Genomic DNA, 25947 nt, shown 5'->3' with positions numbered 1-25947 from the left:
CCAAAGGAGAAATTTCAGCTAGGTCGATTTCTGCACTTCCTACAGTCAGAGGTGACTATGGGCCTAAAATTGGGTTCCATTAAGGTCCAGATTTCGGCTCTATCGATTTTCTTCCAAAATTGAACTGGCTTCACTGCCTGAAGTTCAGACTTTGGTTAAGGGAGTGCTGCATAGTCAGCCCCCGTTTGTGCCTCCAGTGGCACCGTGGGATCTCAACGTGGTGTTGGATTTCCTGAAGTCGCATTGGGTTGAGCCACTTAAATCCGTGGAGCTATAACACCTCACGTGGAAAGTGGTCATTCTGTGGGCCTTGGCGTCGGCCAGGCGTGTATCAGAATTGGCGGCTTTGTCATACAAAAGCCCTTATCTGTATTTTATATGGATAAGGCGGAATTGAGGACTCGTTCCCAATTCCTTCCTAAGGTGGTATAATTTTTTAATGTGAACCAACCTATTGTGGTGCCTGCGGCTACTTGGGACTTGGAGGATTCCAAGTTACTGGATGTAGTCAGGGCCCTGAAAAGTATATGTTTCCAGGACAGCTGGAGTCAGGAAAACTGACTCGCTATTTCTCCTGTATGCACCCAACAAGCTGGGTGCTCCTGCTTCTAAGCAGACGATTGCTCGCTGGATCTGTAGCACGATTCAGCTTGCACATTCTGCGGCTGGACTGCACCCTAATTCTGTAAAAGCCCATTCCACGAGAAAAGTGGGCTCTTCTTGGGCGGCTGCCCGAGGGGTCTCGGCTTTACAACTTTGCCGAGCTGTTACTTGGTCGGGTTAAAACATTTTTGTAAGAGTCTACAAGTTTGATACCCTGGCTGAGGAGGACCTAGAGTTTGCTCATTCGGTGCTGCAGAGTCATCCGCACTCTCCCGCCCGTTTGGGAGCTTTGGTATAATCCCCATGGTCCTTACGGAGTCCCAGCATCCACTTAGTACGTCAGAGAAAATAAGATTTTACTCACCGGTAAATATATTTCTCGTAGTCCGTAGTGGATGCTGGGCGCCCATCCCAAGTGCGGATTGTCTGCAATATTGTTTATAGTTATTGCCTAACTAAAGGGTTATTGTTGAGCCATCTGTTGAGAGGCTCAGTTATATTTCATACTGTTAACTGGGTATAGTATCACGAGTTATACGGTGTGATTGGTGTGGCTGGTATGAGTCTTACCCGGGATTCAAAATCCTTCCTTATTGTGTCAGCTCTTCCGGGCACAGTATCCTAACTGAGGTCTGGAGGAGGGTCTTAGTGGGAGGAGCCAGAGCACACCAGGTAGTCCTAAAGCTTTCTTTAGTTGTGCCCAGTCTCCTGCGGAGACGCTAATCCCCATGGTCCTTACGGAGTCCCAGCATCCACTACGGACTACGAGAAATAGATTTACCGGTGAGTAAAATCTTATTATTCCCATGACACTCCCACAATATTCCCATGATACTCCCACAAAACAAAACAGTTGCGTACCATCACTACCCTGTTCCCATTCCAAAACACCCATTTCACGCAAAGATCCATCCGACTTAGAGTAAGCGAGAGATATGCAAAATGCATAAATTGGCTTCTGCACATGCGCTGTATGGTAATAGTCACTATTTGCATAAGAGAAAGGGATCCATTCGACTTAAAATCAGCCCCTCGGGCTAAAGCTACCCATGTGCTGGGCCTATTTTCCACTTTCCCTCTTGCCACTTTTGTCTGATGAGACAAAGATTGAACTCTTTGGTGTGAATGACAGGCTTCATGTTTGGAGGAAACCAGTGAAGCATGGAGGTGGCAGCATCATGCTGTGGGGATGTTTTTCAGTGGCAGGAACTGGCAGACTAGTCAGAATAGAAGAAAAGATGAATGCAGCAATGTGCAGAGACATCCTGGATGAAAACCTGCTGCAGAGCGCTCTTGACCTCAGACTGGGTCGACGGTTCATATTTCAGCAGGACAACAACCTTAAGCACACAGCCAAGATATCAAAGGAGTGGTTTCAGGACAACTCTGTGAATGGCCTTGAGTGGCCCAGCCAGAGCCCAGACTTGAATCCGATTGAACATCTCTGGAGAGATCTGAAAATGGCTGTGCACCAACGCTTCCCATCCAACCTGATAAAGCTTGAGAGGTGCTGCAAAGAGGAATGGGCGAAACTGCCCAAAGATAGGTGTGCCAAGCTTGTGGCATCGTATTCAAAAAGACTTGAGGCTGTAATTGCTGCCAAAGGTGCATCAACAAAGTATTGAGCAAAGGCTGTGAATACTTGTGTACATGTGATTTCTTAGTCTTTTATTTTTAATAAATGTGCAAAAATCTCAAAAAAACTTTTTTCACATTGTCATTATGGGGTATTGTGTGTAGAATTTTGAGGGAAAAAATGAATTTATTCCATTTTGGAATAAGACTGTAACATAACAAAATGTGGAAAAAGTGAAGCACTGTGAATACTTTCCGGATGCACTGTAAATTAAACATTGCTTTATTTCTTCAGACTCTTAATTCTCAGAAAATACTATTGTTTTGCACCTTCTAACACAGGGGTGGCCAACCAGTCAGAGGTAAAGAGCCAGAGAAGATCTGTAGTCAAGGGTAAGAGCCACTAACATGCAGGCGTGGCATAGTTGCCACAAAGCCACACCCCATTTTTGTGTGCACACCTTTCGGTATGACATTTGTAGAAGTATGACCTTGTATCATACACCCATTTTTAGTCATGTTGTACAGTGCCACATACAAATAATGCCCCTGTACAGTGCCACATACATATAAAAATGCCAAAAAATGGATGCCTCCACAGTGCCAGATACACATATGTCCCCATAGTGCCAGATACACATATGTCCCCACAGTGCCAGATACATATATGCCCACAGTGCCAGATACACTTGCCCCCACAGTGCCAGATACATATACGCTCCCAGTGCCAGATACACGTCCCCACAGTGCCAGATACATATATGCCCCACAGTGCCAGATACATACATGCCCCCAGTGCCAGATACACATGTCCCCACAGTGCCAGATACATATATGCCCCACGATGCCAGATACATACATGCCCACAGTGCCAACTACACATATGCCCCCAGTGTCATATACACATGTCCCCACAGTGCCAGATACATATATGCCCCACAGTGCCAGATACAGATATGTCCCCACAGTGCAAGTTACATATATGCCCCACAGTGCCAGGTACACATATGCCCCCAGTGCCAGATACACATGTCCCCACGGTGCCAGGTACATATATGCCCCCAGTGCCAGATACACATGTCCCCACAGTGCCAGGTATGCCCCCAGAGCCAGATATACATGTCCCCACAGTGCCAGATATGCCCCCAGTGCCAGATACACATGTCCCCACAGTGCTAGATATGCTCCAGTGCCGGATACACATGTCTCCACAGTGCCAGATATGCCCCCAGTGCCAGATACACATGTCCTCACAGTGCCAAATATGCCCCCAGTGCCAGATACACATGTCCCCACAGTGCTACATAAGCTCCAGTGCCAGATCCACATGTCTCCACAGTGCCAGACATGCCCTCAGTGCCAGATACACATGTTCCCACAGTGCCAGATATGCCCTCATTGATAAATACACATGTCCCCACAGTGCGCCCCCCCCCCCCCCCCCCAGTGCTGCTCACCGCGCTGCTGTTTGTGCGGGGAGGAGAGCGTAGCGTGCGCCTCTCCTGCCCCTCAGTCTCCGGCAGTGTTGTCTCTCTCCAATTAGGCGCCGGTAGGTGAGGTAATCAGAGCTCGCGGACCGGCAGCTAAGGCTCCTGATTGGCTGCCGGTCCGCAAGCTCTGATTGGCTCACGGGCCGGCGCCATTAGAAACACTGAGGTGTGCCGGGCACTGCAGTCGGGCAGCGGGAGGCGGGAGCTTATGAGACGCATGCAGAGGAAGACAGAGCCGCGGTTTGGCCACCGCTGTTCTAACATGTCAAATAAAATGTAACAAAAATGTGCAATAAAATTGCAAGATAGTGAATTAAAGCAAATTTAAAAAAAAATAAAAATTATAGCCACACCTCAAATAATACTTTGTGGTACTTACATTAATCTATCATCCTGGACGTTCCAGAGTAGAAAAGCATGATATTATCATGCTTTGGGTTTTATTTTGGTGGCTAATTTTCACTGTCTAGATTTAAATGCTTACAATGTGTAGTAAGAATTTGGTAGCCCAACAAGACATACCATTATTTATTTACTCTAGAAAACCTACTACATTAAGGCTGATTCTGAGCTGCACCGATCAGATGCAAACGGTGAGTGTTTGCATACAGCTCGTGCATTGAAACAAATTTACACATTTGCAAACTAGCCATGTCTGTCTTTCCATGAAATTATTTTGGGACACAAATTTGTTGTCAAACTGATTGTGCATGTGGGAGTGTTGCAGTGGCGGATTTCCCACTAGGGACTTGAGGCACCTGCCTAAAGACTCCACCAGCTAGGGGTAGCACAGCAGGCCATCCCCTGCTGTTCCTTGTGTCAAAGTTGCTAATAATTATTTTTATGTAACAACAGCCGAGGGAGGTGGGGTCACATGTGGCGATTTGCATGCAGGAGTTGTGGGAGACCTGCCTAATTGCTATCTGCTGGAAGGCTTCAGCTTTCTGCCCATCATGAATGGGACTCTGTAGCCATATTGTTACCTATTGGGGATAATACAGTGAGGCATAATGTTCCCCATTTGAGGCACTAGAAGAGGGAGAAGATGGTATTAGGGGGATAGGAAGAGCACATGAGGGAGGAGAGCCCTGCGTGTGAGACCTTACAATCTATAGGGGATTTGGGAGAAAGACAGGGATGACACAGAGGGGCGAGTTTCTGTGCCAAGACAGAGGCGTGGGTTAGGATGAGAGCTGAGATATGGGTTGTGAGAGTCTGTTTGAACCTTTGGAGAGAGGTGGAGCATCTGAAAGGGAGAGGTAGAGAGTTCCAGTGTTGGGGAGCAGCACAGACAAAATTCTGGATATAGGAGTGGGAGGAGGTGGTTGGTAAGAGAGGTGGTGGTAGTGTGCAGGGAGATGAGGTGAGCTTTCAAAAAATATAAATCGGATGGGAAGGGGGACTCATTCCAGTTCTATAAGGATTGTAACAAAATATGCACACACAAAAAGAAGAAATCAGAGCATCTAAAACAGAAACTGAAAAGCTAATAGCAAAGGAAAGTAAATCAAACCCCAAAAAGTTTTTTAAATACATCAACAGCAAAGGATTAAAGGAGAGTATAGACCCCTTAATAGGCAAGTTGGGAGTCCTAATGAAAGACGACAATGACAGATGGCAGGATTAACGCATAACCTCATCAACGATAATGTCCAACTGCTAAATGATCATTTAAGTGAGTAAGCAATCTGTGATCAATTAAAAAAAATTAAGATTAGTAAATCACCTGGTCCCGACGGAATTTACCCAAGGGTTCTCCTGGAGATACACTCTGAATTTGCAAGACCCCTGTATTTGATTTTTAACGACTCACTTACATCAGGCAGACTGGCGCATAGCAGAAGTAGTGCCGATATTTAAAAAGGGAAGTTAATCTGAACCGGGTAATTATAGACCAGTAAGTCTTATATCTATAGTAGGAAAAGTACTGTAAGGTATTTTAAGGGATAATATACAGGAGTTCCTTAAAGCCAATAAGGTTATTAATAGTAATCAACATGGATTTGTGAAGGATAGATCATGCCAAACTAACTTTATAGGCTTTTATGAAAAAGTTAGTGCGCAGGTGGATGTAATCTTTTTAGACTTCGCTAAAGCTTTCAATACAGTACCTTACATGAGGCGTATCTACAAATTAAGAGAACTTGGGCTAGGGAGCACAATATGCACTTGGGTTAGAAATTGGTTGGATAAAAGGGAGCAGCGAGTGGTGGTAAATGGAACTTTTTCGGAATGGACTGAAGTACTAAGTGGTGTGCCACAAGGGTCTGTACTTGGACCACTATTGTTCAACATTTTTATAAATGATCTAGAGGTAGGTCTAGAGAGCATGGTGTCTATTTCTGCAGACGATACCAAACTGTGTAAGGTATGCTGAGTCTCTTCAGAATTACTTATTTAAACTGAAAGCATGGGCAGCAAAATGGAGAATGAGGTTCAATATAGACAAATGTAAGGTAATGCACTTTGGTAGCAATACCAAATATACTACCTACACACTAAATGGGGGAAAAACTAGGGGTTTCGGTATTGGAAAAAGATTTAGGAGTTAACATAGATAATAAACTTAGCAGTAGTACCCAAAGTATGAATGCCGTAAAAAAGGCAAACAAGGTATTAGCATGCATAAAGTGGGGAATTGATGCAAGGGATAAGAGTGTTATACTCCCGTTATATAAATCACTAGTGAGGCCACATCTTGAATATTGTGCAAAGTTATGGGCACCATACTATAAAAAGGATATCCTGGAACTAGAAAAGGTTCAGAGACGGGCAACCAAATTGATTAAGGGATTGGAGACGCTAGAATGCAAGGAAAGGCTTGCTAGGCTAGGCATGTTTACATTGGAAAGAGGGGACATGATCAACATTTACAAAAATATAAGGGGACAATACACAGAGCTAGCAGGGGATTTGTTTTTGGTAAGATCAACACAAAGGACACGCGGATACTCGCTTAGGTTAGAGGAGAGGAGATTTAGCACCCAGAAACGGAAAGGTTTCTTCACAGTAAGGACAATACGTATTTGGAATTCCCTGCATGAGAGAGTAGTAATGGCAGACTCGATCATTACTTTTAAGAATGGGCTAGATAAATTCGTAATGGATAAGGATATACAGGGTTATGGTAGGTAAATCATGCACTATAGTAAAAGAAAATAATAATAAAAAATGAGTAGACATAACGGCTAACCATTCACCACAGTTAAAATGAGTTTTAAAATATTACTGTGTAGGAGATCACTAACAGGTTGAACTCGATGGACAAATTGTCTTTTTTCAATCTCAGAAACTATGTTACTATGAGATTAGAGATGCAGGAGGAAGAGGATCAAGTTATGGCTTTACAGATGAGTGTTGAGTTTGAATTGGGTTCTGAATGGGAAGGGGAGTCAGTGTACTGTAGGTCCTGGAGGAGAGAGGAAGCAGAAGCTGTACAGTTGGGAAGAAAGATCAAGTAGGAGCATTGAGGCTGGATTGGAGTGGAGTGTGATTTAACTGTTTAATGCACAGATGCATATTTAAAAACACAAATTTAATACACTTGCCAATCCATGTCAAAGCATATTAAATTAATAAATACACAAATCTTCTGTAGTTTTACTATGCAATAAAAAGTACTTTGCAAATGCCTGTGTGGAGTTTTATTAGAAATGTGTAAATACTGTATGCTGCAAGGTCACATCAAACACATACTCTACAAATGTGAAGATGGATACATATTAGTTTTACATATTCCAGCTCTGACTAATCACAACTCATCCAGAGTTCACAAGCTTGCCATGACATAGGCCGGGTACACACGAAAACGATGTGTACCCGGGCGATATGCCAGCCGACGGGCAGGAATATATCACATGCAACTATGGGCGTACACACTGAACGATCCGGCCAATATATCATTCTGATTTGTCCAGAAATGCGTGTACACGGCTATAGATAGGTATTTTCAATATATAAGTAAAACATTATATTCCATAAAACAAAGGTCCAAGAAATGTTATATTTTTCAATGCACTTTTCATTCAACTTCAGTCAAGCAAATTGTCTTGTTTTTCGCAGGCTGTGCATCCTGGGCAGGGCCGGTGCAAGATCTCTGCATCCTAGCAAAGTTTCAGCCTAGCGTCCCCTCACCAGCGAACCCCAGCACCACCACCTTTAGGAGGGGAGATGCAGGTAGCCACTGGGTGGGCTGGATGAATTTCATCATTATACATATACTGAGAAAAGGAACAACACTCAAGGACATTTAAAGTGAAAAAGTATATTGTAAACAGTTACAAAATTACCCAGTGACGTTGCTGGGTGCAGAGACATGTAGTCAGGTGTTGTTTGCTGCTGGAGAGCCTGGATCCAGAGGCCTGAAGTAGGTAACTATGAGGTGCTGCCGTGGGGACGCCCATCAGGAGACATAGTTACATTTGCTTCCTATGTGCCTTCACATGTCAGCACAGAGGAAGCGTTGAGGCACTATGTGGTACAGACAAATAGCGGTGGCTGCACCTGATTAGACCCCCAGCAGAAGCCAGCGCAGTGTAAAAGGAGGTGGCTGCATACACACACATCCTTCAGTTTTTGCTATATGAATTCAGTGGCGCCCTCCAGGGATTGGCGCCCCTAGGCAGCCGCCTAAAGCTGCCTAATGGTAGAGCCGGCCCTGATCCTGGGTCTTTATAAAAATACATTTTGACATTTAAAAACTTTTTAATATAAAGAAAATGTCAGCTTGGAAGTGCTTTTTGAATTGAATCCTACCTTTACTCCACTTGCTTCTATCACAGAGACTTCATTATTACATAATGAAGAAATGCAACAAATTGGGCCTGATTGAAAGGTAGACCCAGTTGCAGTTGTGACTGTTGCGTCATTTTGCTGCATCCACTATTGCATCTTTATTCTAAAGCCACGGACAATGGTCTTCCTACTGAAATGCCCACATGCTGCGTAGCTAATACACCGCTCTGCGTATTAAGACCCACAATCAGGGATTGCACCAGCCTATGCAGAGCCGTCTTAACAGCAGTGTAGGCCCCTGGGCACAGCAATGCACTGGGGCCCCTACCCACCCATAAGCGGTAGGGGTGGGGGTGCTATCAGAGGCAGCTTTGATGTCCCGCGGGGGGTAGGGGGGTTCTATCTTTCGCTCAGCATGTAGGACCTGGAGAAATTATTTTTGCTAATTACTCCTTTACTGCACAAATGGGGCGGGAACGAGAACACTAAACTGTAGAAGGGTGCATTGGGCTGAATGAAGGGTCCCTGGTACATGACTTCCAGGGTGGAAGGGGGTGTTTAATACACAGGGGAGGGGTGGATAGTGGAGTGGGCTTAATATTCATAATTTTCCGGGGGTCAGGGCAGCTTACTTTACTGCAGATATCTCCAGTTCCTGGAAATAGATTTCTTAGCTTTAATGGGATAAAAAAAAAACTAGAGAGTCAGACAGAACCTGAGATACTGTATCTGGCTGGGAAGAACAATTAATAGGCTTGGATGGGGACCACTGCTTTGAAGTCAGATATCTCCGGTTCCCCAGGGCCGATTTTCAAATATCTGGTACCCCTGGAAAGAGGGGACCCCCAGCTATCAGCCTATGGCCCTTTTACTCCTGGGGCCCTTGGGCAAGAGCCCAATGAGCCCATATGAAAAGACGGCCCTGAGCCATTTGAATGTGGCTACCTGGGTCAGTGCAACACAACGTGACTGGTTAGCTACCCCCACCTTCCTTTTACCACCCAGAAACGCCCATCAAAATTCCATCTGTGTGCAATTTCCATCCGCATCTTTGTGCGGAACCATCTGGTAACATGTAGTCTTACGTCAACATATGTCCCCTTGCGTCAACATGTGCACATTAGGTATTATTTATCAAGCATCAGTTTAATAAAATCGCTAAGTGTAAGTGGTTTTTCTAAAACACAACACCAGGCATGTTAGGTTATAATTTCTCACAACACACCAGTGACGTGCAGTGAGGTCAATGGCTGGGGAAGCACCGGCTAGTATCGGAGACAGATTTACACACACACATACACACACACACATATTGTTTGGTAGTGAGTTCTGACTATAAAAATTATTACAATAATATAAAGATGATATTAATAAATTATCAATATCTTCTCATCATTTTATAGTCAAAACTCTGGACTTTTAATTTGACCCCAGCCGCGAGTCAATCGGAGCTTGGGGACCAGTATTCAATCAGGAACGCCCATAACGCCATCTCCTGACTGACTGCCGATCTGCAAGCCCTGGTTGGCTCGTTACTGACTTCAAATTTGAAATGCTGCTGGCTCTGTCTCTCCAGTCCATGGATCCTGGCTGGGGTCCTGGCACGGATACCGGATGTGCACACGGGCCTCTGCGACCTCGACCTCCTGCCTGCAGCCTTCTTAGAACTAAAACTAGTGTCTTGCAGCCTTTTCCCAGAAACTGGCGCCCAGAACGGTAAGCTGTGGGGGCTGCAGGGGGAGCAGATGATGAGGCAGGAATTGCAGAGCATTTCTATAGGAGCTCTTAGGGTGGCGTAGTAATGGGTGGAGACTATGCTTGCTATAGGTGATGATAGGGTGAGAAGGATGATGGTTTGGGGACCTGTCAATTCAGGCAGTCCCAGGACCCACAATTTCTGATGGCATCCCCATCTGTAATCCCCCTACCCCCCCCCCCCCCCCCCCCAACCCTCTTGTTCCGGGTAGCTCATATTTCTGTTTGCTAATTTTGATTATAATTTTTTTGTTACATGTTTTCAAAACCTTTTAGTTTTAATATTTTAATCATTTTCAGTGTTTTAATGACAAATCATTGGATTCATGTGCAAATAGTAAAACCGGCTACACACTCTGGTGATCTCGGCCCAATATGTTGTCTCCGGATGCCCTTTTGACCAGATCATTCAGTGTGTACGCCCAATTTGCGCACTCCCGGGGTCCATGTAATATCGTCTGGTTGGCCGTGCTGCACGGGCAACCAGATGAAATCACATGCGGCGCCATGCAGTGTATTGAAGGATGGAACAAGGTACCCAGCTTTAGTTTATTACCTTACTCTTAAGTCCGGTACACGCTAGAACAGTGTGTACCGTGGATATGATATGTCTTCCCATCGACTGGCATATTGTCCGGGTACATATCGTTCTAGTGTGTACCCAGCTTAAGAGCAAAGTAATAAACTAAAGCTAGGTACGCATCAGAGTATACATCATCTGATATATCGTTACAATGCAGATCGGAACAATATATCGTGCACATCGTCTAATGTGTACCCCCAATCATGTCGGTGGATGCTGGTGAATGCAGCCATGAACGATATATCGCATGGATGCACAGTATATTGTTTAGTGTTGGAGCGGCCAATGTATCGTTACATCGGTCGTTCCGTTGGCTGGGAACCACATTGTTTCATGTGTACCCAGCATAACCGCACAGAAAGACCTAACTGCAGTAAGAGGATATTTGGAATATTTGAGTATTTTAGAAGAAACAGTTACATGTGCATTATATTCTAAAACATGTTAAAACCTTCATAACAATACATGTCAAGCCATAAATAAAATGTGCGCTGATCCCTCTGAGAGACTGATCTTTCTGCAAATCTAGATAATTGCAAAAGGTCTTTTATTGGCTGCAATTAGATACTGCCATTACAACAAAGCTATTCTCTGTCACTAGCAATGGAAATGAATAGGGAGGGCAACCAATGTTTTTCCAATATTAAAAGAAACTAACCTAACGCTCTGTCATATTAGCAACCGGAATGGGATTTGTCAGCCCCAATAAAAGCAAATGGCAAACATTACACAAAAAAGGCGCTGTGTTGCTTTACTAAATAGTAGGATGGATAGGAGAAATCAAATTATTTGAATATTAACTACTTTTCAGAAGGTAGAATAGAATGTTTTAGAGGATTGCAGTGATTCACTAAAAATCAGCTATTTAATATATGGTAATCCCTGACCAAAACTATATATACCGTCAATGGGCCTTATTCAGGTTTGTTAGCAAACCAAATAAAGCACACTAATGGGCAACACCATGTTACACTGCAAGTGGTGCAGATGTAACATGTGCAGAGAGATTTAGACTTGGGTGCGGAGGGCATATGAAAGCAAGCACCATCACTAGCCGTGCCAAGGGCTTGTGAATGTAGCTGCCCTCACTAGCAGTGTAGAGGGTTTGTGAAAGTAGCCGCCATCACTATCAGTGCAGACGGCTTGTGGAAGTAGCCGAAACCACTACCAGTGCGGAGGGCTTGTAGAAGTAGCCACCATCACTATTATTTAGGGACAGCTTGTGGAAGTAGCCGCCATCACTATCAGTGCAGACAGCTTGTGGAAGTAGCCAAAACCACTACCAGTGCGGAGGGCTTGTAGAAGTAGCCATCACTATCATTTAGGGACAGCTTGTGGAAGTAGCCGCCATCACTATCAGTGCAGACAGCTTGTGGAAGTAGCCGAAACCACTACCAGTGCGGAGGGCTTGTAGAAGTAGCCACCATCACTATCATTTAGGGACAGCTTGTGGAAGTAGCTGCCATCACTATCAGTGCAGAGGCTTGTGGAAGTAGCAGCCATCACTACCAGTGTGGAGGGCTTGTAGAAGTAGCCACCATCACTATCAGTTAGGGACAGCTTGTGGAAGTAGCCGCCATCACTATCAGTGCAGAGGGCTTGTAGAAGTAGCCGCCATCACTATCGGTGCTGAATTTGCACCAGCTTACAATTAGGGCAAAAGGCTCTAAATATAGCTCGCTAAATGGCCATCATCATACAGAATACAAAAAAAACTGAGATTTACATACACAAGAGCAGTGACTAATTAATATTGGGGGTAATTCCAAGTTGTTTGCAGCAGGAATTTAGTTAGCAATTGGGCAAAACCATGTGCACTGCAGGGGAGGCAGATTTAACATGTGCAGAGAGAGTTAGACTTGGGTGGGTTATTTTATTTCTGTGCAGGGTAAATACTGGCTGCTTTATTTTTACACTGCAAATTAGATTGCAGATTGAACACACCCCACCCAAATCTAACTCTCTCTGCACAAGTTAAATCTGCCTCCCCTGCAGTGCACATGGTTTTGCCCAATTGCTAACTAAATTCCTGCTGCGATCAACTTGGAATTACCCCCCTTGTAAGACAAAGGTATGGAAACTTTTATGGTAATTTATTTAAAACGTGTATTACTTCTGCAATTTATGGATATTTGTCAGTAAATTGAATTGGTAACTTTATAATAATTAATATGTATTATTTTTCTTAATGAACTCACTGTGCAAGAACAAATAACTTTTACTGTAATGATGGGATAGAAAGACTCTACGGTATGGCTTTTAGGGACTATGGTCGTCATTCCGAGTTGTTCGCTCGCTAGCTGTTTTTTGCACCCATGTAAACGCTATGCCGCCTCCCACTGGGAGTTTATTTTAGCTTAGCAGAAGTGCGAACAAAAGGATCGCTGAGCGGCTACAAAAAAATGTTGTGCAGTTTCAGAGTAGCTTCAGACCTACTCAGCGCTTGCGATGAGTTCAGACTATTCAGTTCCTGTTTTGACGTCACAAACACGCCCTGCGTTCGGCCAGCCACACCTGCGTTTTTCCTGGAACGCCTGCGTTCTTCCGAACACTCCCTGAAAACGGTCAGTTGACACCCAGAAACGCCCTCTTCCTGTCAATAACTCTGCGGCCAGCAGTGCAACTGAAAAGCTTCGCTAGACCTTGTGTGAAACTACATCGTTCGTTGTAATAGTACGATGCGTGTGCGCATTTCGACGCATGCGCAGAAGTGCCGATTATTTGCCTGATCACTGCAAAGTGTCCGAAATCTGCTACCGATCAACTCGGAATGACCCCCTATGTACAGTATATGTCAAAGCTGATGTCCCTAGATGTCCCAGGATTTTATTTCAGAATTTACTAGTCCTTTACTGGAATATGTCAAACTCAAAACTTTGCACTGACAATACAAGTGAGTACAGGCGGTGGTACACACATCAACAGTGATGGATGGTACACTGATGTCTGGTGGCTGCAATATTGCCATACTGTAAAATATGCAGCATGATTAATATTATAAACACTGCCCTAACAATCTAAACAAAACAAAAACACAGGATGAAGGTGGTTTATATAGAGCGGCCAGTTGTTCCACTGCTACTTCATCATTATATTTGTAGCCATGTGACAGTAAGTGGTAGGCAAAGCTGGGATGCAGTCAGTTTACCAGCTGTCGGGAGCCCGGCGTACAGGAAACCGACGACAGAATCCCAACACCTGCCGATAAACCAGCAGCCGCTCAGCCAATGTGCTGCATAAAATACCCAAAAATGCTAAAGCTGTATACAAAAAACAACTTTTTAACAAAAGGAATATAAATGCTTTTAATAGTCACAAGCCAAGCTAGAGGTTAAAATGATAAATAATAATACAATATAATAACTATAATAAATTAGATTAAAGGCAGTAGAGGACTTTCAAACTTTTCAATATCATTGTTTATTTGTAAGGTGCGACAAAACAACACAGCCCTGGACAGTGAGCTCAGACAGTGAGCTGTACAGATAACTACACAGCCCTGGACAGTGAGCTCAGACAGTGGACAGTGAGCTGTACAGATAACTACACAGCCCTGGACAGTGAGCTCAGACAGTGGACAGTGAGCTGTATAGATAACTACACAGCCCTGGACAGTGAGCTCAGACAGTGAGCTGTACAGATAACTACACAGCCCTGGACAGTGAGCTCAGACAGTGGACAGTGAGCTGTACAAATAACTACACAGCCCTGGACAGTGAGCTGTATAGATAACTACACAGCCCTGGACAGTGAGCTGTACAGATAACTACACAGCCCTGGACAGTGAGCTGTACAGATAACTACACAGCCCTGGACAGTGATCTGTATAGATAACTACACAGCCCTGGACAGTGAGCTCAGACAGTGAGCTGTACAGATAACTACACAGCCCTGGACAGTGAGCTCAGACAGTGGACAGTGAGCTGTATAGATAACTACACAGCCCTGGGCAGTGAGCTGTATAGATAACTACACAGCCCTGGACAGTGAGCTGTATAGATAACTACACAGCCCTGGACAGTGAGCTGAACAGATAACTACACAGCCCTGGACAGTGAGCTGTATAGATAACTACACAGCCCTGGACAGTGAGCTGAACAGATAACTACACAGCCCTGGACAGTGAGCTGTATAGATAACTACATAGCCCTGGACAGTGAGCTGTATAGATAACTACACAGCCCTGGACAGTGAGCTGTATAGATAACTACACAGCCCTGGACAGTGAGCTGTATAGATAACTACACAGCCCTGGACAGTGAGCTGTACAGATAACTACACAGCCCTGGACAGTAAGCTGTATAGATAACTACACAGCCCTGGACAGTGAGCTGAACAGATAACTACACAGCCCTGGACAGTGAGCTGTACAGATAACTACACAGCCCTGGACAGTGAGCTGAACAGATAACTACACAGCCCTGGACAGTGAGCTGTACAGATAACTACACAGCCCTGGACAGTGAGCTGTATAGATAACTACACAGCCCTGGACAGTGAGCTGTATAGATAACTACACAGCCCTGGACAGTGAGCTGTATAGATAACTACACAGCCCTGGACAGTGAGCTGTATAGATAACTACACAGCCCTGGACAGTGAGCTGTACAGATAACTACACAGCCCTGGACAGTGAGCTCAGACAGTGGACAGTGAGCTGTATAGATAACTACACAGCCCTGGACAGTGAGCTGTATAGATAACTACACAGCCCTGGACAGTGAGCTGTACAAATAACTACACAGCCCTGGACAGTGAGCTGTATAGATAACTACACAGCCCTGGACAGTGAGCTGTACAAATAACTACACAGCCCTGGACAGTGAGCTGTACAGATAACTACACAGCCCTGGACAGTGAGCTCAGACAGTGGACAGTGAGCTGTATAGATAACTACACAGCCCTGGACAGTGAGCTGTATAGATAACTACACAGCCCTGGACAGTGAGCTGTATAGATAACTACACAGCCCTGGACAGTGAGCTGTACAAATAACTACACAGCCCTGGACAGTGAGCTGTATAGATAACTACACAGCCCTGGACAGTGAGCTGTATAGATAACTACACAGCCCTGGACAGTGAGCTGTATAGATAACTACACAGCCCTGGACAGTGAGCTGAACAGATAACTACACAGCCCTGGACAGTGAGCTGTATAGATAACTACACAGCCCTGGACAGTGAGCTGAACAGATAACTACACAGCCCTGGACAGTGAGCTGTATAGATAACTACACAGCCCTGGACAGTGAGCTGTATAGATAACTACACAGCCCTGGACAGTGAGCTGAACAGATAACTACACAGCCCTGGACAGTGAGCTGAACAGATAACTACACAGCCCTGGACAGTGAGCTGAACAGATAACTACACAGCCCTGGACAGTGAGCTGAACAGATAACTACACAGCCCTGGACAGTGAGCTGTATAGATAACTACACAGCCCTGGACAGTGAGCTGAACAGATAACTACACAGCCCTGGACAGTGAGCTGAACAGATAACTACACAGCCCTGGACAGTGAGCTGTATAGATAACTACACAGCCCTGGACAGTGAGCTGTATAGATAACTACATAGCCCTGGACAGTAAGCTGTATAGATAACTACACAGCCCTGGACAGTAAGCTGAACAGATAACTACACAGCCCTGGACAGTGAGCTGTATAGATAACTACACAGCCCTGGACAGTGAGCTATACAGATAACTACACAGCCCTGGGCAGTGAGCTGTATAGATAACTACACAGCCCTGGACAGTGAGCTGTATAGATAACTACACAGCCCTGGACAGTGAGCTGTATAGATAACTACACAGCCCTGGACAGTGAGCTGTATAGATAACTACACAGCCCTGGACAGTGAGCTGTATAGATAACTATACAGAAAATCGATGGGTACATCTGTTATATTTTGAACATGTTTTGCATAGTATAGAAAACATTTAATTGGAAATCCCTAGCACCAATGGACTGTGTGAATGCCATAGTACCCACATCTCTCTCCCTCACATAAAAACTGACAATCATTTATTGAACAAGGGCTTAAATATTCTGATTTGCTTTTTGATTGTTTTGCATACTTATGTTCTCTTTCACTCTTCTTTAAAGTCTGTCCATCACTGCTATGAAATAATTACAAAGAACAAAGCTCTGTGCTACCCACCTACTAAAATAAAAGGTATTCACAATAACACTCTGAGCTTGTTTGTAAACATCTTCTGACACATTAGTATGTTTTGCATTTACTATATATCATTATTTATACTTTACCTAATCAGCATCACTAGAAATCCTGAACCCTGTAGCATTTATGCTGGGTAAACATAGGCTACACTTGATACAATCAAAACACAACTATACAAGGAAGCAGAAAATATGTAAAATGCTGAAGAGAATGACATCATCTGACACATTAATAAGACGACTGATAGTGGATCTGCAATACTCAACCTGTAAGGCTGCTGGGCAGGAGATGCTTCTCTCTTCCTTATGCAGAGAACAAAGAGCCCATCTCCACTACAGAATAGGGGCCAAGCTACAAAGACCAATTATAGCAATTGTCCCCCAGAGGTGTAAAGTTTTGGGGTAAATAGAGCTACCATAAGCCATCTGCTACTCCGGTGACATGACACACGTCATAGCATCTACATGAGAGGATTACGCAGCAAACCTGCCATTGCATTGTAGCCCTATTCATCCCCTCTTCTGCAACCACTATGCTCAGCATATAACCAGGCAGCATTAGTGCAGAGTCATGCATGACCCTATCATACACTAAGGTGTTTTATGTAATATAGATTTACAATACCTCAGTGAAAGGAAAGCATCAAGGATGGGAGGTACACGGGCAGGCAGGATGGTTTCTGCAGCTGCTGTATGGCTCTCTCTGTCTGTGCCTTTCAGCTGCACAACACCTAGAGACCGCTAGGGGAGCTCCTTGTACAAGAGGTGGAGCTCTCTGTACTAACAACAAACAAACCATCATTGTTATTGAACATTTAGCAGAATTGGAAGATTTGTATAAATTCAGATTGCAAGCCTTGAATACTATTTACTGGGTATATGGCGTCATTGTCATGAGTACACAGAATTCAAAATCCTTTTGGAGTTACATATTTGGAGTGTATACACCTGGCTTATATAACCTGTGTACCACCAGGTCAGTGGCAGAACTAGCAAGTGGTGGTCTCAGGTGCAGCAATATGCTTTGCCCCCCCCCCCCCCATATACCACACAAAAACACAAAAGAAAAATAATTCAATTTCTCTTGCATTTATTACACTATGTGTGCACCCATAAGAGGGAAATTCAATTGTGTGTGCTCTATCTCTGAATGGAGTGCAGGGCAGGCAGGTGCACACTGTCACTACACCAGAACTGCAGCACCATTCCCCCTGCATCTCATCAGCCCCACTCCCTTTGCGTCTTAACTGCATCATTCCCCCGTGTCTTACAGTCATTCCCCCCGCATCTCTCTAGCACCATTCTTTCTGCTTCTCACTAGCACCATTCCCCCCCACCCTGTATATCATTAACATAATCCCCTGCTTCTTACCAGCGCAATTCTTTCTGCATCTCACCAACATCATCCCCCCTTCATCTCACCAGCGTCATTCTTCCTGCCTCTCACTACTGTCATTCCCCCCACCCGTATATCACTAACATCATCCCCCCGCTACTCCCCAATGTCATTCCACATGCTTCTCACCAGTATCATTTCCCCCATATATCACTAACATCATTCCCCTACTTCTCACCAGCGTCATTCTTCCTGCCTCTCACTAATGTCATTCCCCCCACCCGTATATCACTAACATCATCCCCCCGCTACTCCCCAATGTCATTCCCCATGCTTCTCACCGGTATCATTTCCCCCATATATCACTAACAGCATCCCCCTACTTCTCACCAGGATCATTCTTCCTGCCTCTCACTAATGTCATTCCCCCCACCCGTATATCACTAACATCATCCCCCCGCTACTCCTCAATGTCATTCCCCATGCTTCTCACCAGTATCATTTCCCCCATATATCACTAACATCATGCCCCTACTTCTCACCAGCGTCATTCTTCCTGCCTCTCACTAATGTCATTCCACCACCCGTATATCACTAACATCATCCCCCCGCTACTCCCTAATGTCATTCCCCATGCTTCTCACCAGTATCATTTCCCCCATATATCACTAACATCATCCCCCTACTTCTCACCAGCATCATTCTTCCTGCCTCTCACTAATGTCATTCCCCCCACCCGTATATCACTAACATCATCCCCCCGCTACTCCCCAATGTCATTCCCCATGCTTCTCACCAGTATCATTTCCCCATATATCACTAACATCATCTCCCTACTTCTCACCAGCGTCATTCTTCCTGCCTCTCACTAATGTCATTCCCCCCACCCGTATATCACTAACATCATCCCCCCGCTACTCCCCAATGTCATTCCCCATGCTTCTCACCAGTATCATTTCCCCCATATATCACTAACAGCATCCCCCTACTTCTCACCAGGATCATTCTTCCTGCCTCTCACTAATGTCATTCCCCCCATCCGTATATCACTAACATCATCCCCCCGCTGCTCCTCAATGTCATTCCCCATGCTTCTCACCAGTATCATTTCCCCCATATATCACTAACATCATCCCCCTACTTCTCACCAGCGTCATTCTTCCTGCCTCTCACTAATGTCATTCCCCCACCCGTATATCACTAACATCATCCCCCCGCTACTCCCTAATGTCATTCCCCATGCTTCTCACCAGTATCATTTCCCCCATGGCATATATCACTAACATCATCCCCCTACTTCTCACCAGCATCATTCTTCATGCCTCTCACTAATGTCATTCCCCCCACCCGTATATCACTAACATCATCCCCCGCTACTCCCCAATGTCATTCCCCATGCTTCTCACCAGTATCATTTCCCCCATATATCACTAACATCATCCCCCTACTTCTCACCAGCGTCATTCTTCCTGCCTCTCACTAATGTCATTCCCCCCACCCGTATATCACTAACATCATCCCCCAACTACTCCCCAATGTCATTCCCCATGCTTCTCACCAGTATCATTTCCCCCATATATCACTAACATCATCCCCCTACTTCTCACCAGCATCATTCTTCCTGCCTCTCACTAATGTCATTCCCCCACCCGTATATCACTAACATCATCCCCCCACTACTCCCCAATGTCATTCCCCATGCTTCTCACCAGTATCATTTCCCCCATATATCACTAACATCATCCCCCTACTTCTCACCAGCGTCATTCTTCTTGCCTCTCACTAATGTAATTCCCCCCACCCGTATATCACTAACATCATCCCCCCGCTACTCCCCAATGTCATTCCCCATGCTTCTCACCAGTATCATTTCCCCCATATATCACTAACAGCATCCCCCTACTTCTCACCAGCATCATTCTTCCTGCCTCTCACTAATGTCATTCCCCCCACCCGTATATCACTAACATCATCCCCCCGCTACTCCCCAATGTCATTCCCCATGCTTCTCACCAGTATCATTTCCCCCATATATCACTAACATCATCCCCCTACTGCTCACCAGCGTCATTCTTCCTGCCTCTCACTAATGTCATTCCCCCCACCCGTATATCACTAACATCATCCCCCCGCTACTCCCCAATGTCATTCCCCATGCTTCTCACCAGTATCATTTCCCCCATATATCACTAACATCATCGCCCTACTTCTCACCAGCGTCATTCTTCCTGCCTCTCACTAATGTCATTCCCCCCACCCGTATATCACTAACATCATCCCCTCGCTACTCCCCAATGTCATTCCCCATGCTTCTCACCAGTATCATTTCCCCCATATATCACTAACATCATCCCCCTACTTCTCACCAGCATCATTCTTCCTGCCTCTCACTAATGTCATTCCCCCCACCCGTATATCACTAACATCATCCCCCCGCTACTCCCCAATGTCATTCCCCATGCTTCTCACCAGTATCATTTCCCCCATATATCACTAACATCATCCCCCTACTTCTCACCAGCGTCATTCTTCCTGCCTCTCACTAATGTCATTCCCCCCACCCGTATATCACTAACATCATCCCCTCGCTACTCCCCAATGTCATTCCCCATGCTTCTCACCAGTATCATTTCCCCCATATATCACTAACATCATCCCCCTACTTCTCACCAGCATCATTCTTCCTGCCTCTCACTAATGTCATTCCCCCCACCCGTATATCACTAACATCATCCCCCCGCTACTCCCCAATGTCATTCCCCATGCTTCTCACCAGTATCATTTCCCCCATATATCACTAACATAATCCCCCTACTTCTCACCAGCGTCATTCTTCCTGCCTCTCACTAATGTCATTCCCCCCACCCGTATATCACTAACATCATCCCCCCGCTACTCCCTAATGTCATTCCCCATGCTTCTCACCAGTATCATTTCCCCCATATATCACTAACATCATCCCCCTACTTCTCACCAGCGTCATTCTTCCTGCCTCTCACTAATGTCATTCCCCCCACCCGTATATCACTAACATCATCCCCCCGCTACTCCCCAATGTCATTCCCCATGCTTCTCACCAGTATCATTTCCCCCATATATCACTAACATCATCCCCCTACTTCTCACCAGCGTCATTCTTCCTGCCTCTCACTAATGTCATTCCCCCCACCCATATATCACTAACATCATCCCCCCGCTACTCCCCAATGTCATTCCCCATGCTTCTCACCAGTATCATTTCCCCCATATATCACTAACATCATCCCCCTACTTCTCACCAGCATCATTCTTCCTGCCTCTCACTAATGTCATTCCCCCCACCCGTATATCACTAACATCATCCCCCCGCTACTCCCCAATGTCATTCCCCATGCTTCTCACCAGTATCATTTCCCCCATATATCACTAACAGCATCCCCCTACTTCTCACCAGCATCATTCTTCCTGCCTCTCACTAATGTCATTCCCCCACCCGTATATCACTAACATCATCCCCCGCTACTCCCCAATGTCATTCCCCATGCTTCTCACCAGTATCATTTCCCCCATATATCACTAACATCATCCCCCTACTCACCAGCATCATTCTTCCTGCCTCTCACTAATGTCATTCCCCCCACCCGTATATGACTAACATCATCCCCCCGCTACTCCCCAATGTCATTCCCCATGCTTCTCACCAGTATCATTTCCCCTATATATCACTAACATCATCCCCCTACTTCTCACCAGCATCATTCTTCCTGCCTCTCACTAATGTCATTCCCCCACCCGTATATCACTAACATCATCCACCCGCTACTCCCCAATGTCATTCCCCATGCTTCTCACCAGTATCATTTCCCCCATATATCACTAACATCATCCCCCTACTTCTCACCAGCGTCATTCTTCCTGCCTCTCACTAATGTCATTCCCCCACCCGTATATCACTAACATCATCCCCCCGCTACTCCCCAATGTCATTCCCCATGCTTCTCACCAGTATCATTTCCCCCATATATCACTAACATCATCCCCCTACTTCTCACCAGCATCATTCTTCCTGCCTCTCACTAATGTCATTCCCCCCACCCGTATATCACTAACATCATCCCCCCGCTACTCCCCAATGTCATTCCCCATGCTTCTCACCAGTATCATTTCCCCCATATATCACTAACATCATCCCCCTACTTCTCACCAGCATCATTCTTCCTGCCTCTCACTAATGTCATTCCCCCCACCCATATATCACTAACATCATCCCCTCGCTACTCCCCAATGTCATTCCCCATGCTTCTCACCAGTATCATTTCCCCCATATATCACTAACATCATCCCCCTACTTCTCACCAGCGTCATTCTTCCTGCCTCTCACTAATGTCATTCCCCCCACCGGTATATCACTAACATCATCCCCCCGCTACTCCCCAATGTCATTCCCCATGCTTCTCACCAGTATCATTTCCCCCATATATCACTAACATCATCCCCCTACTTCTCACCAGCATCATTCTTCCTGCCTCTCACTAATGTCATTCCCCCACCCGTATATCACTAACCTCATCCCCCCACTACTCCCCAATGTCATTCCCCATGCTTCTCACCAGTATCATTTCCCCCATATATCACTAATATCATCTCCCTACTTCTCACCAGCGTCATTCTTCCTGCCTCTCACTAATGTCATTCCCCCCACCCGTATATCACTAACATCATCCCCCCGCTACTCCCCAATGTCATTCCCCATGCTTTTCACCAGTATCATTTCCCCCATATATCACTAACAGCATCCCCCTACTTCTCACCAGCGTCATTCTTCCTGCCTCTCACTAATGTCATTCCCCCCACCCGTATATCACTAACATCATCCCCCCGCTACTCCCCAATGTCATTCCCCATGCTTCTCACCAGTATCATTTCCCCCATATATCACTAACATCATCCCCCTACTGCTCACCAGCGTCATTCTTCCTGCCTCTCACTAATGTCATTCCCCCCACCCGTATATCACTAACATCATCCCCCCGCTACTCCCCAATGTCATTCCCCATGCTTCTCACCAGTATCATTTCCCCCATATATCACTAACATCATCCCCCTACTTCTCACCAGCGTCATTCTTCCTGCCTCTCACTAATGTCATTCCCCCCACCCGTATATCACTAACATCATCCCCTCGCTACTCCCCAATGTCATTCCCCATGCTTCTCACCAGTATCATTTCCCCCATATATCACTAACATCATCCCCCTACTTCTCACCAGCATCATTCTTCCTGCCTCTCACTAATGTCATTCCCCCCACCCGTATACCACTAACATCATCCCCCCGCTACTCCCCAATGTCATTCCCCATGCTTCTCACCAGTATCATTTCCCCCATATATCACTAACATCATCCCCCTACTTCTCACCAGCATCATTCTTCCTGCCTCTCACTAATGTCATTCCCCCCACCCGTATATCACTAACATCATCCCCCCGCTACTCCCCAATGTCATTCCCCATGCTTCTCACCAGTATCATTTCCCCCATATATCACTAACATCATCCCCCTACTTCTCACCAGCGTCATTCTTCCTGCCTCTCACTAATGTCATTCCCCCCACCCGTATATCACTAACATTATCCCCCCGCTACTCCCTAATGTCATTCCCCATGCTTCTCACCAGTATCATTTCCCCCATATATCACTAACATCATCCCCCTACTTCTCACCAGCGTCATTCTTCCTGCCTCTCACTAATGTCATTCCCCCCACCCGTATATCACTAACATCATCCCCCCGCTACTCTCCAATGTCATTCCCCATGCTTCTCACCAGTATCATTTCCCCCATATATCACTAACATCATCCCCCTACTTCTCACCAGCGTCATTCTTCCTGCCTCTCACTAATGTCATTCCCCCCACCCGTATATCACTAACATCATCCCCCCGCTACTCCCCAATGTCATTCCCCATGCTTCTCACCAGTATCATTTCCCCCATATATCATTAACATCATCCCCCTACTTCTCACCAGCATCATTCTTCCTGCCTCTCACTAATGTCATTCCCCCCACCCGTATATCACTAACATCATCCCCCCGCTACTCCTCAATGTCATTCCCCATGCTTCTCACCAGTATCATTTCCCCCATATATCACTAACATCATCCCCCTACTTCTCACCAGCGTCATTCTTCCTGCCTCTCACTAATGTCATTCCCCCACCCGTATATCACTAACATCATCCCCTGCTACTCCCCAATGTCATTCCCCATGCTTCTCACCAGTATCATTTCCCCCATATATCACTAACATCATCCCCCTACTTCTCACCAGCATCATTCTTCCTGCCTCTCACTAATGTCATTCCCCCACCCGTATATCACTAACATCATCCCCCCGCTACTCCCCAATGTCATTCCCCATGCTTCTCACTAGTATCATTTCCCCCATATATCACTAACATCATCCCCCTACTTCTCACCAGCGTCATTCTTCCTGCCTCTCACTAATGTCATTCCCCCCACCCGTATATCACTAACATCATCCCCCCGCTACTCCCCAATGTCATTCCCCATGCTTCTCACCAGTATCATTTCCCCCATATATCACTAACATCATCCCCCTACTTCTCACCAGCGTCATTCTTCCTGCCTCTCACTAATGTCATTCCCCCCACCCGTATATCACTAACATCATCCCCCCGCTACTCCCCAATGTCATTCCCCATGCTTCTCACCAGTATCATTTCCCCCATATATCACTAACATCATCCCCCTACTTCTCACCAGCGTCATTCTTCCTGCCTCTCACTAATGTCATTCCCCCCACCCGTATATCACTAACATCATCCCCCCGCTACTCCTCAATGTCATTCCCCATGCTTCTCACCAGTATCATTTCCCCCATATATCACTAACATCATCCCCCTACTTCTCACCAGCGTCATTCTTCCTGCCTCTCACTAATGTCATTCCCCCACCCGTATATCACTAACATCATCCCCCCGCTACTCCCCAATGTCATTCCCCATGCTTCTCACCAGTATCATTTCCCCCATATATCACTAACATCATCCCCCTACTTCTCACCAGCGTCATTCTTCCTGCCTCTCACTAATGTCATTCCCCCACCCGTATATCACTAACATCATCCCCTGCTACTCCCCAATGTCATTCCCCATGCTTCTCACCAGTATCATTTCCCCCATATATCACTAACATCATCCCCCTACTTCTCACCAGCATCATTCTTCCTGCCTCTCACTAATGTCATTCCCCCACCCGTATATCACTAACATCATCCCCCCGCTACTCCCCAATGTCATTCCCCATGCTTCTCACTAGTATCATTTCCCCCATATATCACTAACATCATCCCCCTACTTCTCACCAGCGTCATTCTTCCTGCCTCTCACTAATGTCATTCCCCCCACCCGTATATCACTAACATCATCCCCCCGCTACTCCCCAATGTCATTCCCCATGCTTCTCACCAGTATCATTTCCCCCATATATCACTAACATCATCCCCCTACTTCTCACCAGCATCATTCTTCCTGCCTCTCACTAATGTCATTCCCCCCACCCGTATATCACTAACATCATCCCCCCGCTACTCCCCAATGTCATTCCCCATGCTTCTCACCAGTATCATTTCCCCCATATATCACTAACATCATCCCCCTACTTCTCACCAGCATCATTCTTC

The 25947-nt window shown here is 45.7% G+C and overlaps 1 protein-coding gene across 1 annotated transcript in view; it reads right to left on the bottom strand.

Annotated features, from left to right (window-relative positions):
- Positions 1-17641, bottom strand: part of TP53BP1 (tumor protein p53 binding protein 1) — a 361011-nt gene extending 343370 nt beyond the window's left edge. Inside the window, exon 1 of the mRNA XM_063925917.1 lies at positions 17552-17641. The gene's annotated coding sequence lies outside the window, so the exon portion shown is untranslated. The remainder of the gene's footprint in view (positions 1-17551) is intronic.
- Positions 17642-25947: the final 8306 nt, after the last annotated feature.

Source organism: Pseudophryne corroboree, chromosome 6 (genome assembly GCF_028390025.1).
Source record: "Pseudophryne corroboree isolate aPseCor3 chromosome 6, aPseCor3.hap2, whole genome shotgun sequence".
Taxonomy (NCBI): Eukaryota; Metazoa; Chordata; class Amphibia; order Anura; family Myobatrachidae; genus Pseudophryne; species Pseudophryne corroboree.
This window is presented reverse-complemented; position numbering and strand designations above follow the sequence as displayed.